Here is a 13,343-nt window from a genome sequence, read left to right as displayed (position 1 = left end):
AGTTCACACTTTCCAAGACAAGATGGATTAGTCTGTAAGAGGTACTGTTCGTAAAGGTGAGCGAGCCGAGATTTCCTGACAGTGAGATTTTTCGGTCAGAATTCGAACCTGCTCCAATCATTTGCCTTGTGGGGAGGCAGGGATTTTTCACATTGGTAACAGCTGAGATTTTTAGAACGTCGAACAGAGCAGCGCAACAACAGGCCCTTCGGCAACTGTGAGAAACAAAACTCACTCACAATTCAGCCTGAGACAAAGCCTTGGAAACAAGAACATTTAATTCTTTACGGCCTTGCAAGAACAGGCGTTTTGCTCAAGCAATCAGGCTAGCAAAAGCGCGCGAAAACAAAACATGTAAGCATTCTTATTCAGTTTGCAAGTTGCGGAATCACGCCTCCCTTTTCCCATCCTATCATAAGCCGATTACCTCACTCGTTTTTCTCTAATTTTCCTTATCTGACTACCCTGCTGTCCTTGTCCTTGTCTGTTACAGCCTGTCTGCTATTTTATCCAGTTCCCCTTCTCATACTATAAGCTTATTGTGAAATGCCCCTACTGCTACTTTTGTGGTCAGCTACAACACTTTAAAGTTATTTCTTAGTTTACAACTATTTCTTAAACAAAAACCTCTATATTCGTTAAAATCTTAGCCTTAGGTATGCTGCAAGAATCCCGCGACCGTTTGTGTAATGTTCCCCTTCCCCTCCCCCCACAACACCCCGTCACCCATCTGCAAAAACAACATCTCTAACTGCATTTCTAATCTCCCACAAACTGTCAGGGACATTTAAGCTACTGCTCGGCGAGCACACGCTGGACGGCAGTAAATTGAGGGGTGTGTAGGTTAGGTTGATCTTAGATTAAGAAAACTGCTCGGCACGACATCGTGGGCCGAAGGGCCTGTACTGTGCAATGTTCTAACTGCAGGCACATCCACACACATCAAAGACATGGAGGGCTCGGCTGAATCTATTGCTTTCTTCTCTACGTGTCACGTTTCATCGAGGTAGCGTCCTAGGCCCAAGCATCTTCAGCGAGTGGTGAGAATATGCAGTGCACTGCCTGAGAGAGAGGGTGCTGGAGGCAGATTCAATGGTGACTTTGGTCGGAGGGTCGGATACTTATCTGAAGAGAGAATATTTGCTGCAGGGCGAGTGGGACTGGGGAAGTTGCTCGTGCAGAGAGCTGATGCAGACATGACAGGCTGAATGTATCATTCAATGCGTGCAGTTCTGCAGTTGGTTACCGCCTCCTCAAAAACGCTGTGCTGGTCACGTGAGAAGTCACGTAAGCTTAGCCCTGACCCACTTGATTGGTGAGATACTGACGATCTCTACATGACCATGAGACAGTGGTTCACTGACAGGGGAAAAAAAGCAACTGCTGTAAACGGACCTGCTGCTCTCGTTAGAAATCCTGGGAGGACTACGGCGACAGGGAAACTGTCAGCAGTGATCTACAAGTCTTTGAACAGAATCAAGCTGATTGAAAACATGGAGGACAAATGGGACTTGAGGCAGTCCGCGGTATTGTAGTTATCGCTTCTCGGCCTTTTGGCTAAGATCAAGTGTCTGTTCTTATCAGGACAGGGGTCGAGTTGCGAGTCATCAGAGCTAGTGGAGATCATCGCTGGATCGTGATTGGGTGTTGGAGGATCGTTTGGTTGTGCTGACCTGCTATTGGTGGATCTTCATGCTGGCTTCGGCCTAACACCAATTCAGGGACCAGCCAACCTCAGAGCTATGGCCTCAACAGCTGTGCGCAGCCCTGGGCAGGGGGTTCGAAACACCGTCCGGGTGTCTGTTAAGAAGGTGGAGGAGCGGACACCAGTCGATCGGACGGTGTTCGTCAAGAAGGTGTTGTTCGAGTGCTGTGGATTCGCCGCAGCAGACGTGTACTGCCTGCAGGATTTCCCTGGGGCAGGCTACTTCGATGTCACCTTCAGGAGCGTGAAGCAATGTGAGCAGCTCCTGAAGGTCTTCAAGGAGAAGGAAGGGGAGCCGCTGTTCTCCATCTTGTCGGCGGTCCCCTTGTGTGTGCTTCCTGCACAGAGGAGCAGGGTTGTTACTATCCACATGTACAACCCCTACGTGCCAGCAACTGATGTCCTGACGTTCCTGGGAAGATATGTGCAGGTCGAGGGTCAAAGCACCGACGTGGTTGACCCTTTCGGGATCTGGACCAGCAAACGACAGGTCAAGGTAACCCTGAGGGTGGACGCCAGCGGGAATATCCTCCACCCACCCTCCAGCTTTGCTATCGGAGGGAGCAGAGGGTACCTGACTTATGCAGGGCAGCCGAAAGTATGCCGAACCTGTGGGAGGTCAGGCCACATGGCGGCGGACTGCAAGGTCACGATCTGTCGCAATTGCAAGAAGGAGGGCCACCCGACCAAAGACTGCAAGGAGGAAAAGAACTGCAATCTGTGCGGGGAGGCGGGCCACGTGTACAGGGCCTGCCCAAGACGAGGGGCCGCCACCTATGCGCAGATGGCCGGAGGCGGGCCACAAAAGGACAGCAAGGCACCGCAAACCGGCAAGGAAATGGTGTCAGGAGGCACGCGACAGGAAGGACAGGCCGGAGCAGAGCAGATGACAGCTACCGGAGAGGTACAGCTGCCGAGCGAAGCTCCGACAGGACAGGAGGAGGAGGCGGAGAAGGGAAAGAAGGAGGCAGAGGAATGGACCGTGGTGAAAAACAGGAAGAGGAAAACCCACCCGGTCACCAAGACCTCCCAGAAAAAGGGGAAAAGGCAGCTGCAGGTGGAAGATACGGACAGCTCTTCAGAGGGTGAGGACGGAAGAAAGGAGAGCCGTCACCAAAAGAAGAGGCAGAGCGCTGCGAGGAGAAAGGAGAGCAGCAACTGCCAACCAAGGGACGAGCCTCCTGAGGAAATGGGAAACCACCACCCCCCACCAGGTGAAAGCCAGGAGTGTCCCACCGCCACACAGCTCCAGGTGACTGGGAGCAGCGACCCTCTGACAGCCCCGCTGTCAGATATAGAAACAGACAGCGTGGACCCTGGTCTCGGCCCGATGACACCGGAGCGGGCAAATGGGCCGAGTGAGGAACTGGACAGCTACCTCAGCCCTGCGAGGGTCCAGCAGTTTGCGTACTGCATGGGGATGCAGACAGCTACCCCAGAGGGGCAGGACCAGCAGCAATCGGACATGGGTAACCTTACAACCTGTTAACAAAATGGGGTTTAAAATTGCAACCATCAATGTGCGCAGTATAAAATCTGCTGCGCGATGTGTTTCAACTCTGGCCTTCCTGGCCAACGTGAAAGCTGATGTCCTGTTTCTGCAGGAGTGTGGGATACCGCACCTCAGCAGTTACAGGAGATGGTCGAGCTTGTGGGCCCATGGGCCGTCAGTGTGGTCGGGGGGCAACGATAACCGCTCCTCGGGCCTGGGTATTCTGTTACGGGGAGGCAACTTCACCATCTCCGAGGTTAAGGAGGTGGTGGGCGGGCGCCTCCTCGTTGCTGATGTTACCTACAGAAACGCTCCCGTGAGACTAATTAATGTGTACGCCCCAGCGGGTAAGAGTGAACGGTTGGCCGTCCTGCAGCAGCTTCCACTGTTGCTGGCTACGTCCAGGCCGGTCATTCTGGCCGGAGACTTCAACTGTATCATCGATGCAGAAGGACGATCCGGCGGGGGGGACAGTAAACTGGACGCCACGTCCAGAGCCCTGATGGACACGGTCAAAGACGCCAAGCTGCACGACGTCTTCAGCACCCCTGCAGACGGAGCGCAGCGTAGATATACATGGTCACGGGCAGACGGGTCTATCCGCTCAAGGATAGATTACCTGTTTGTGTCCCGAACGTTCTCGGTCAGATCCACCGACGTCAAGCCGGTGTTCTTCTCTGACCACTGCCTCCTGCTGGCCGACTGTCACCTACAGGACGAGCAGCGGGCTGGTAAGGGAACGTGGAAACTGAACACCAAGCTGTTGACCCCGGGAAACATTGAGGAGCTCAAGAGGGATTACGCAGGTTGGAGAACCGTGAAGTCCCTCTTTGAGTCTCCAGCAGACTGGTGGGAAACAGTAAAAGGGAACATCAGGAGGTTCTTCATCCTCAAAGGTGTTCAGGAGGCGAGAGAGAGACGGGGAAAACTGTCCCAGCTCCAGGAAAGTATGCAGAACCTGCTCCTGCTGCAGACGTTGGGGGTCGATGTCACGGAGGACCTCAAGGAGGTGAAGGGCCAGCAAGCCTCGCTCTTTGCCTCGGAGGCCTCCAAGATAATCTTCCGGTCCAGGGTCCGCTCGGTGGAGCAGGACGAGACGTGCTCACGTTTCTTCTTCCAGAAGGTGCACAAAGAGAGCTCCGTGCTCAGCAGCCTGAAGGAAGAAGATGGCTCGGTAACGTCATCTCAGGCTGACATCATGAGGATCAGCAAATCCTTCTATGCCAGTCTGTATGACTCGAAGCCAACCGACAGCGCGGCCTCCAAGTCGTTCCTGTCCTCTATCACGGAGGTCCTAGACGACGGAACACGAGAGAGGCTGGACCAGCCGCTATCTCTGGATGAGCTGACCAAGGCCCTCGAGTCCTTCGAAAAGAATAAAACTCCCGGAAGCGACGGCTTACCGGTCGAGCTCTATTCCGCTCTTTGGGACTTGATTGGCCGGGACCTGCTGGAGGTGTATGTCAGTATGCTTCTGGCAGGTACCATGAGTGAATCCATGAGGAAAGGCATCATCACCCTCATCTACAAGCAGAAGGGGGAGAGGGAAGAAATTAGAAATTGGAGACCGATCTCACTGTTAAACACAGACTACAAAATCTTGTCAAAGGTCATCGCCAACCGGGTCAGGTCTGCTCTGGGATCGGTGATTCACCCTGACCAAACCTGTGCTGTACCGGGCAGGAAGATCGCTGAGAGTCTCGCACTCCTCAGGGATACGATCGCCTACGTGCAGGACAGGGGGGTGGACACCTGCCTCATCAGCCTGGACCAGGAGAAAGCCTTTGACAGGATATCGCATACATATATGAGGGATGTCCTCTCCAAAATGGGTTTCGGGGAGGGAATCGCTAATTGGATCAGACTGCTCTACACCAACATTGTCAGTGCAGTCTCAATCAATGGGTGGGAATCAGATAGCTTCCCAGTCAGATCTGGAGTCAGGCAGGGCTGCCCTCTCTCTCCTGCCTTGTTTGTGTGTTGCATAGAGCCATTTGCCGAGTCCATCAGGAAGGATGCGAGCCTGAGAGGGGTGACTATTCCTGGCAGCGGGGGCCTGCAGGTTAAGGCCTCCCTGTACATGGATGACGTCGCCGTTTTCTGCTCGGATCCGCTGTCCGTGCACAGACTCATGTGCATCTGTGACCAGTTCGAACGGGCCTCGGGGGCCAAGGTAAACCGAGGCAAGAGCGAGGCCATGCTCTTCGGGAACTGGGCCGACCAATCCTCGATCCCCTTCACCGTCAGGACTGACCACCTGAAGGTGCTGGGTATTTGGTTCGGGGGGGCTGGGGCGTGCACCAAGACCTGGGAGGAGCGGATCAGGAAGGTGAGACAGAAACTGGGCAGATGGGAGCAACGGTCGCTCTCCATCGCGGGTAAGAACCTGGTCATCAGGTGTGAGGTACTCTCAGTATTGTTATACGTGGCACAGGTCTGGCCTATCCCCAGAACCTGTGCCGCCGCAGTCACCCGGGCCATCTTCCACTTCATGTGGAGATCAAAGATGGACCGGGTCCGAAGAGATGTAATGTACAAAGACCGGTGCAATGGGGGAAAAAACACACCCAATGCCACCCTCACCCTGATGGCCACCTTTGTGTGTGGCTGCATCAAGCTGTGCGTGGATCCCCGGTACGCAAACACCAAGTGTCACTACGTACTGAGGTTCTACCTGTCCCCGGTGTTGCGAAGGATGGGCCTGGCCTCGCTGCCGCGGAACGCTCCGAGTAGTTGGACCGTTCCGTATCACCTGTCCTTCGTGGAGAAATTTATCAAGAAAAACACCTTTGACCACAAGTCCATCAGGAAGTGGTCAGCACGTAGTGTCCTTGAGACCCTTCGGGAAAAGGAGAGGGCGGATCCTGTCGAGCGGTTCCCTGAGCAGACTGTCAAAGCCATTTGGCAGAATGCCTCATCGCCAGAACTTTCCAACAAGCACCAAGACATGGCTTGGCTGGTGGTGAGAAGGGCTCTGCCTGTGAGATCATTTATGCACTACCGGACTCTCTGCCGCACCGCACGCTGCCCTCGAAGCGGCTGCGGGGGGGACGAGACTGTCACACACCTCCTTCTGGAATGTGCCTATGCAGAGGAAGTCTGGAGAGGAATGCAGTGGTGTTTGTCGAGGTTCGTCCCGAGCAGCGCCGTGACGCGGGACTCCGTGCTCTACGGCCTGTTCCCCGGGACGCACACCGAGACGAACATCAACTGCGCCTGGAGGATCATCAACTCGGTGAAGGACGCTCTCTGGGTGGTCCGAAACCTGTTGATCTTCCAGCTGAAGGAGTTGACCCCGACTGAGTGTTGCAGACTGGCACATTCCATGGTCCAGGACTACGTGTTGAGGGACGCGATGAAGCTTGGGGCAGCTGCCGCCAAGGCGCGGTGGGGAAAGACCACCGTCTAACATCTGCCTGCCTAATGAAGAACAGGGGGCCCACACAGTCATTTGGGCTCCGCTGGCGTCTGAGCTCAATGTAATCGCACTAACCTGTGAATATGAATGATTACTCTGTTTCGATACGTAAAGAAATGGAATGTTCACAGAATGATGACATGTCCAATTGTATAGATTAAATATATATGAATAAAGTATATTTTTGAAATAAAAAAAAAAAAAAAAAAAAAATCTGTTCTTATCAGTTTAATATCTGATACGTCCCTTATCTGGGGACCATATATTAAATTGATTTTTGGAGCAGGGAGATGGAATAGGGGCTTGCTCCGTCCACTCCACGCATCGACCTGGTATTGCAGTACCTCCGGGAACGGTGCACCCCTCATCTATAAATCTAAAAACAGCTTCATGTTTATAACTCAGGCTTTCGGTGCTTTGTGTCTGCTGGATGGGTTTGAGTACCAAGTGCTTCATTTCTCACACCTCACATCCAACCGGGCGTGAGTCGATTCAAACTCGTCTGTTCTAAGGTGGCTGCTCAGCTCCCGCTCCCTATCCTTCTCTCGCCATCTCTGTCTCTTGCGCACCTTGACACTTGCTCTCAATGTCATCCCCTCGGACCCCTGCTGCGTGCTGCACCTTCCCGCCAACGCCGGGCCCCGATCACACCACATGGTGTCAGAATTTGGGAGTCGCAGCAACCGTAGCTGCCCACCAGCTTTTCATACTCGCGAGCGACATTTCAGAAAAACAAGAGAAGGTCAACTGTGCTACGTTGCTGCATGCTGCTGGGGATGAAGCTATCTCGGGGTTCAGTCGTTTTGATTTTGATGACTTGAAAGAGAGATTTCGAGAACACTGTGAGCTAGGACAAAAATCATCGGGACGTATTTAAGGCACATGCTTTTCATCAGACTGCAAGGGCAGGCGGAATCGATAGGTACGTATGTGACTGACCGGAAAAACGAGGCAAAGGACTGTGAGTTTCAGCCATTTTCCGATTCACGGAGCCGCGACAGAATCGTGTGTGCTATCACGAATGACTGAGTCAGAGGCAGGTTACTCAGAGAGTCAATTCTCACTGGGAAAAGCAAAGAGACAGCACTAACTCGACAACAGCACGTGAGAAAACGTAGAACAAACAAACCAATGTTTGCTGACCGGAACTGGCCTGGAAAGATAATAAGGCAGGTAGGAGCACTGCAGATTATCCGGCACCTGGGCTGTGTACGCAGGGACTGGCACAACACCCCCTTGCCTTCTTTTGCACTTAGAATGCTGCCAGTTCTGGCTGAGGCAGCAAAGTCAGTCTCACACAAGCAGCGTGTGCCAGCTGTCTGTGACAACAAATTCCAAAGACTCACAACCCTCTGAGAGAAGACGTTTCTCCTGATCTCACTCTTAAATTGGTGCCTCTTTATTCTGTTCAGTTCTAGACACTCCCATGAGGGAAAATGTCCTCTCAGCATTTACCCTGTCGAGCCACGTAAGAATCCAATATGTTTCAATAAGATTGTGTCTCATTCATTTAAACTCAGGATCTACACTCATCTGGAGGTAGGGTTTACCGGGCTCAGTTTTACTGAAAAGCTGACCTCCGGCTAGTTCAGCAAATAGGTCGTTGAGCAAAGGGAAAGGAAACCGCCTAGCACACAGCAGCAGGTGAACTGTTGCAGCATGATATTGCGGCTCCGGCACTCAATCCCTCTACGAATGAAACCTAACAGCCTTCTTAACAGCACTATCCACTTGGGTGGCAACTTTCAGGGATCTATGTACATGGGACTCCAAGATCCCTCTGCACATCCACACTACCAAGAATCTTTCCATCGACCCAGTACTCTGCCTTCCTGTTATTCTTCCCAAAGTGCATCACCTCACATTTAGCTGCATTGAACTCCATTTGCCACCTCTCAGCCCAATTCTGCAGTTTATCCAAGTCCCCCTGCAACCTGTAACATTCTTCCACACTGACCACCACTCCACCGACTTTAGCGTCGTCTGCAAATTTACTAATCCATCCACCTATGTTATGCCTGCATCTAAGTCATTTATAAAAATGACAAACAGCAGTGGTCCCAAAACAGACCCTTGTGGCACACCACTAGTAACCGGACTCCAGGCTGAATATTTTCCATCAACCACCACCCGCTGCCTTCTTTCAGAAAGCCAGTTTCTAAGCCAAGCTGCTAAATCACCCTCAGTTCCATGCCTCTGCATTTTCTCCAACAGCCTACCACGTGGAACCTTATCAAAGGCTCCCGGCGTCCTGCTTCTCTATCCCATTGAAAACAATAGCGTGCTTCTTTAGAATTCTTGATCAGTCACTCTCAGAATCTTGACAAGTGATTGCCTTCGGCCCAGTTGAGTTTGATTCTGTCCAACCACATTCTTGCCCATAAAGCTCTAAGATTTCCTTTGTTGACGCGCAGGCTGTGTCTTCAGACTGACCGTATAACTGAACGTTCCCACCGTGAAAGCACCTGTGTGTGTTCCTCGCTCAGTTTCTGAAGGTTGCAGCGCAACGTGACTCAGCCGTATCAATGAAACCGGTGTCCACCTCCATTCTTACCGGTTTGCCGTTCAGTAAGGGAGCGACCGGGGCGTCGGCAGCTATCGCCAGTATCTGTAACAACAACACCTCATTGGTTTGTGCGCCTGGGCTTTTGTCTTCTTGCCCTTTTTGTACCATTTAGGATTTCTTCCTGTACTTTCGCTGCAGGTTATTGGTACTTTCTCCCCCGAGCGCACCCACTTAATATATTCTTTTTTAATGCTGCAGTTTCTGCACACAGCTTCTTTCCAGCAGCAATTTGCTGCTGCCTGACATGTGTTTCCACAGCAGTGGCAGTTTTGTGTCTGCGTTGGTGCTTGTCCCTGGGCCACCATTTTGTGAACTCTCAGCCACCATTTTGTGAGGTGTTGACCTTCCTTGGCTGCGAGTTCCATCACGGTTGCCATTCCCAGCACTTTCATTTAAGTGTAGTCACCTTTGCGTCAGTAATCTCTTCTGGATCGCTTCACATCTTACGGCAGGCTGCTACAAAAGGTAGAGTCTCGTGGGATCTGAGGTGAGTCGGCTAGCTGGATACAAAACCGACTCGGGGCGCATTTTTCGGAAAGGAGATCAGTAACTAGTGGCGTCCCGCAGGGCTCAGTGCTAGGACCTTTGTTGTTTGTGACGTGTAAATAAATGATCTGTACAAAGAGCTGTACAAAACTCCAGTTAGGCTACAATTGGGATATCGCGCGCAATGCTGTTCGGCACACTACCAGAAGGACGTGGATGCTTTGGAGAGGGTGCAGAGAAGGTTTACCAGCACGTTGCCTGCCCTGGAGCGCTTCTGCTGTGAGGAGAGGTTGAATAAACTTGGATTGTCGTCACTGCAAAGACGGAAGCTGAGGGGCGACCTGATAGTGGTCGACAGCATACTGAGAGGCATCGAAAGGGTGGGGTGGCGAGTCAGTGGGTACAGGTTCACGGTGAGAGGGGGAAAGTGAGAAGGGAAAAGTGCGGGGAAAGGTTTTCACACAGAGGATGGTGGGTGCCTGGAACGCGTTGCCAGTCGAAGCGCTGGAAGCAGGCACATTAGGAACGTGGGTTGGTACATTAGGAACTTGCAGCGTGGGTTGGTACCTGGGACTTCGATGTTGTGGCTATTACGGAGACATGGGTAGAACAGGGACAGGATTGGCTGTTGCAGGTTCCAGGGTTTAAATGTTTTAGTAGGGTCAGAGGTGGGGGTAAAAGAGGGGGAGGTGTGGCATTGCTTGTCAAAGATAGTATTACAGCTGTGGAAAGGACGATGGATGAAGACTCGCCGTCTGAGGTAGTTTGGGCTGAGGTTAGGAATAGGAAAGGTGAGCTCACCCTGTTAGTAATTTTTTACAGGCCTCCTAATAGTCCTAGAAACGTAGAAGAAAGGATTGCGAGGATGATTCAAGAGAAGAGTGAAAGTAATAGGGTGGTTGTTATGGGGGACTTTAACTTTCCTGATATTGATTGGGAAAGCTATAGCTCAAGTTCGTTAGATGGGTCAGTGTTTGTCCAATGTGTGCAGGAGGGTTTCCTGACACAATATGTAGATAGGCCAACAAGAGGTGAGGCCATACTGGATTTGGTTCTGGGTAACGAACCAGGCCAGGTGTTAGAATTAGAGGTAGGTGAGCACTTTGGGGACAGTGACCACAATTCGGTGACTTTTACTCTAGCGATGGAGAGGGATAAGTGTGCACTACAGGGCAAGAGTTATAGCTGGGGGCAGGGAAATTATGATGCGGTGAGGCATGACTTAGGATGTGTGGCTTGGAAAAGTAAGCTTCAAGACAAGGGCGTAACTGATATGTGGAGCTTGTTCAAGGAGCAACTATTGAGTGTCCTTGATAAGTATGTACCCGTCAGGCAGGGAGGAAAGGGTCGTGTGAGGGAGCCGTGGTTTAATAAGGAATTGGAATCCCTTGTTAAATGGAAGAGGGCGGCCTATGTAAAGATGAGGCGTGAAGGTTCAATTGGGGCGATTGAGAGTTATACGGTAGCCAGGAAGGACCTGAAGAGAGAGCTAAGAGCAGCAAGGAGGGGACATGAAAGGGCCTTAGTTGGTAGGATTAGGGAAAACCCTAAGGCTTTCTATAGGTATGTCAGGAATAAAAGAATGACTAGGGTAGGAATAGGTCCAGTCAAGGATAGTAGTGGGAAGTTGCGTGTGGAGGCTGAAGAGATTGGGGAGACATTGAATGAATACTTTTCGTCAGTATTCAATCAGGAACAGGACATTGTTGTCAATGTGAGTACTGAGTCACAATTAAGTAGAATGGATGGCTTTGAGGTATGTAGAGAAGAGGTGTTGGAAATTCTGGAAAGGGTGAAAATAGATAGGTCCCCTGGGCCTGATGGCATTTATCCTAGGATTCTCCGGGAAGCAAGGGAGGAGATTGCAGAGCCATTGGCCTTGATTTTTATGTCCTCGTTGTCTACAGGAGTAGTGCCAGAAGATTGGAGGCTAGCAAATGTGGTTCCCTTGTTCAAGAAGGGGAGTAGGGATAACCCTAGTAACTATTGGCTGGTGAGTCTCACTTCTGTTGTGGGCAAAATCTTAGAGAGAATTCTAAGGGATAGGATTTATGAACATCTGGATAGGAATAATGTGATCAAGGATAGTCAGCATGGTTTTGTGAAGGGCAGGTCGTGCCTCACAAACCTTATTGAATTCTTTGAGAAGGTGACTAAGGAGGTGAACGAGGGGAAAGCGGTAGATGTGGTGTATATGGATTTTAGTAAGGCGTTTGATAAGGTTCCTCATGGTGGACTACTGCAAAAAACACGGAGGTATGGCATTGAGGGTGAGTTGGAGGTTTGGATTAGGAGTTGGCTGGCTGGAAGAAGACAGAGGGTAGTAGTTGATGGCAAAGGTTCATCTTGGAGTGCCGTCACTAGCGGTGTTCCGCAAGGATCTGTTTTGGGACCATTGCTGTTTGTCATTTTTATAAATGACCTGGAGGAGGGGTTAGAAGGTTGGGTGAGCAAGTTTGCGGATGATACGAAAGTCGGAGGAGTTGTAGACAGTGAGGAAGGATGTGGCAGGTTACAGCGGGATATAGATAAGCTGCAGAACTGGGCAGAAAGGTGGCAAATGGCGTTCAATGTAGCTAAGTGTGAGGTGATTCACTTTGGTAAGAGTAATAAAAAGATGGGGTACTGGGCTAATGGACGGATACTTGGTAGTGTGGATGAGCAGAGGGATCTTGGTGTCCATGTACACAGATCTTTGAAAGTTGCCACCCAGGTAAATAGTGCGGTGAAGAAGGCATATGGCGTACTGGCTTTTATTGGTAGAGGAATTGAGTTCCGGAGTACTGAGGTCATGTTGCAGTTGTATAAGACTCTGGTGCGTCCGCATCTGGAGTATTGTGTGCAGTTTTGGTCGCCATACTATAGGAAGGATGTGGAGGCACTGGAACGGGTGCAGAGGAGGTTTACCAGGATGTTGCCTGGTATGGTAGAAAGATCATATGAGGAAAGGCTGAGGCACTTGGGGTTGTTTTCATTGGAGAAAAGAAGGTTTAGGGGTGACTTGATAGAGGTGTACAAGATGATTAGGGGTTTAGATAGGGTCGACAGTGAGAATCTTTTTCCAAGGGGGCATAGCTTTAAATTAAGGGGGGGTAGGTATAGGACAGATGTTAGGGGTAGGTTCTTTACTCAGCGAGTCGTGAGTTCATGGAATGCCCTGCCAGTAGCAGTGGTGGACTCTCCCTCATTATGGGCATTTAAGCAGGCATTGGATAGGCATATGGAGGATAGTGGGCTAGTGTAGGTTAGGTGGGCTTGGATCGGCGCAACATCGAGGGCCGAAGGGCCTGTACTGCGCTGTATTCTTCTATGTTCTATGTTTAAGGCTCACCTTGTTAGACACGTGAACGGGAGGCGGAACGGCGGGACTGAAACCACGTCTGGGCAACAAGTAGCACGTCCAAACAAGGAGTAGGAATCGGCACAGGCTCGCTGGGCCCTGTGTTATCGACCCGACGTGCCAAAGTCTCCGGCCACGTGTATAACTTTGGTGAATTTCTGCAAATACCTTGTAGACGGGGCTGTGACAGGGACCTTATTGGGGTGTCGACGATAATGAGGGCCACGGCGGGCATTTTTGCTGAGTTTGCAGATGGCACAAAGATAGCGAGAGGGACAGGTAGTTTTGAGGAAACGGGCAGGCTGCAGAAGGGCGTGGAGATGAAGGGCGAGTGGG

The 13,343-nt window shown here is 51.3% G+C and overlaps 1 non-coding gene across 1 annotated transcript; it reads left to right on the top strand.

Annotated features, from left to right (window-relative positions):
• The first annotated feature begins 6,793 nt into the window (after positions 1 to 6,793).
• Positions 6,794 to 6,981, top strand: LOC148142219 (U2 spliceosomal RNA). The gene has a single exon (XR_015752222.1). It is a non-coding gene; the product is annotated as a U2 spliceosomal RNA (small nuclear RNA).
• Positions 6,982 to 13,343: the final 6,362 nt, after the last annotated feature.

The sequence above is a fragment of the Chiloscyllium plagiosum genome, unplaced genomic scaffold, assembly GCF_037043375.1.
Source record: "Chiloscyllium plagiosum isolate Xiang-an unplaced genomic scaffold, Cpla_swu_hap1 HiC_scaffold_30, whole genome shotgun sequence".
Classification (NCBI taxonomy): domain Eukaryota; kingdom Metazoa; phylum Chordata; class Chondrichthyes; order Orectolobiformes; family Hemiscylliidae; genus Chiloscyllium; species Chiloscyllium plagiosum.
The sequence above is the reverse complement of the archived record's forward strand: the minus strand, read 5'-3'. Positions and strand labels throughout refer to the sequence as shown.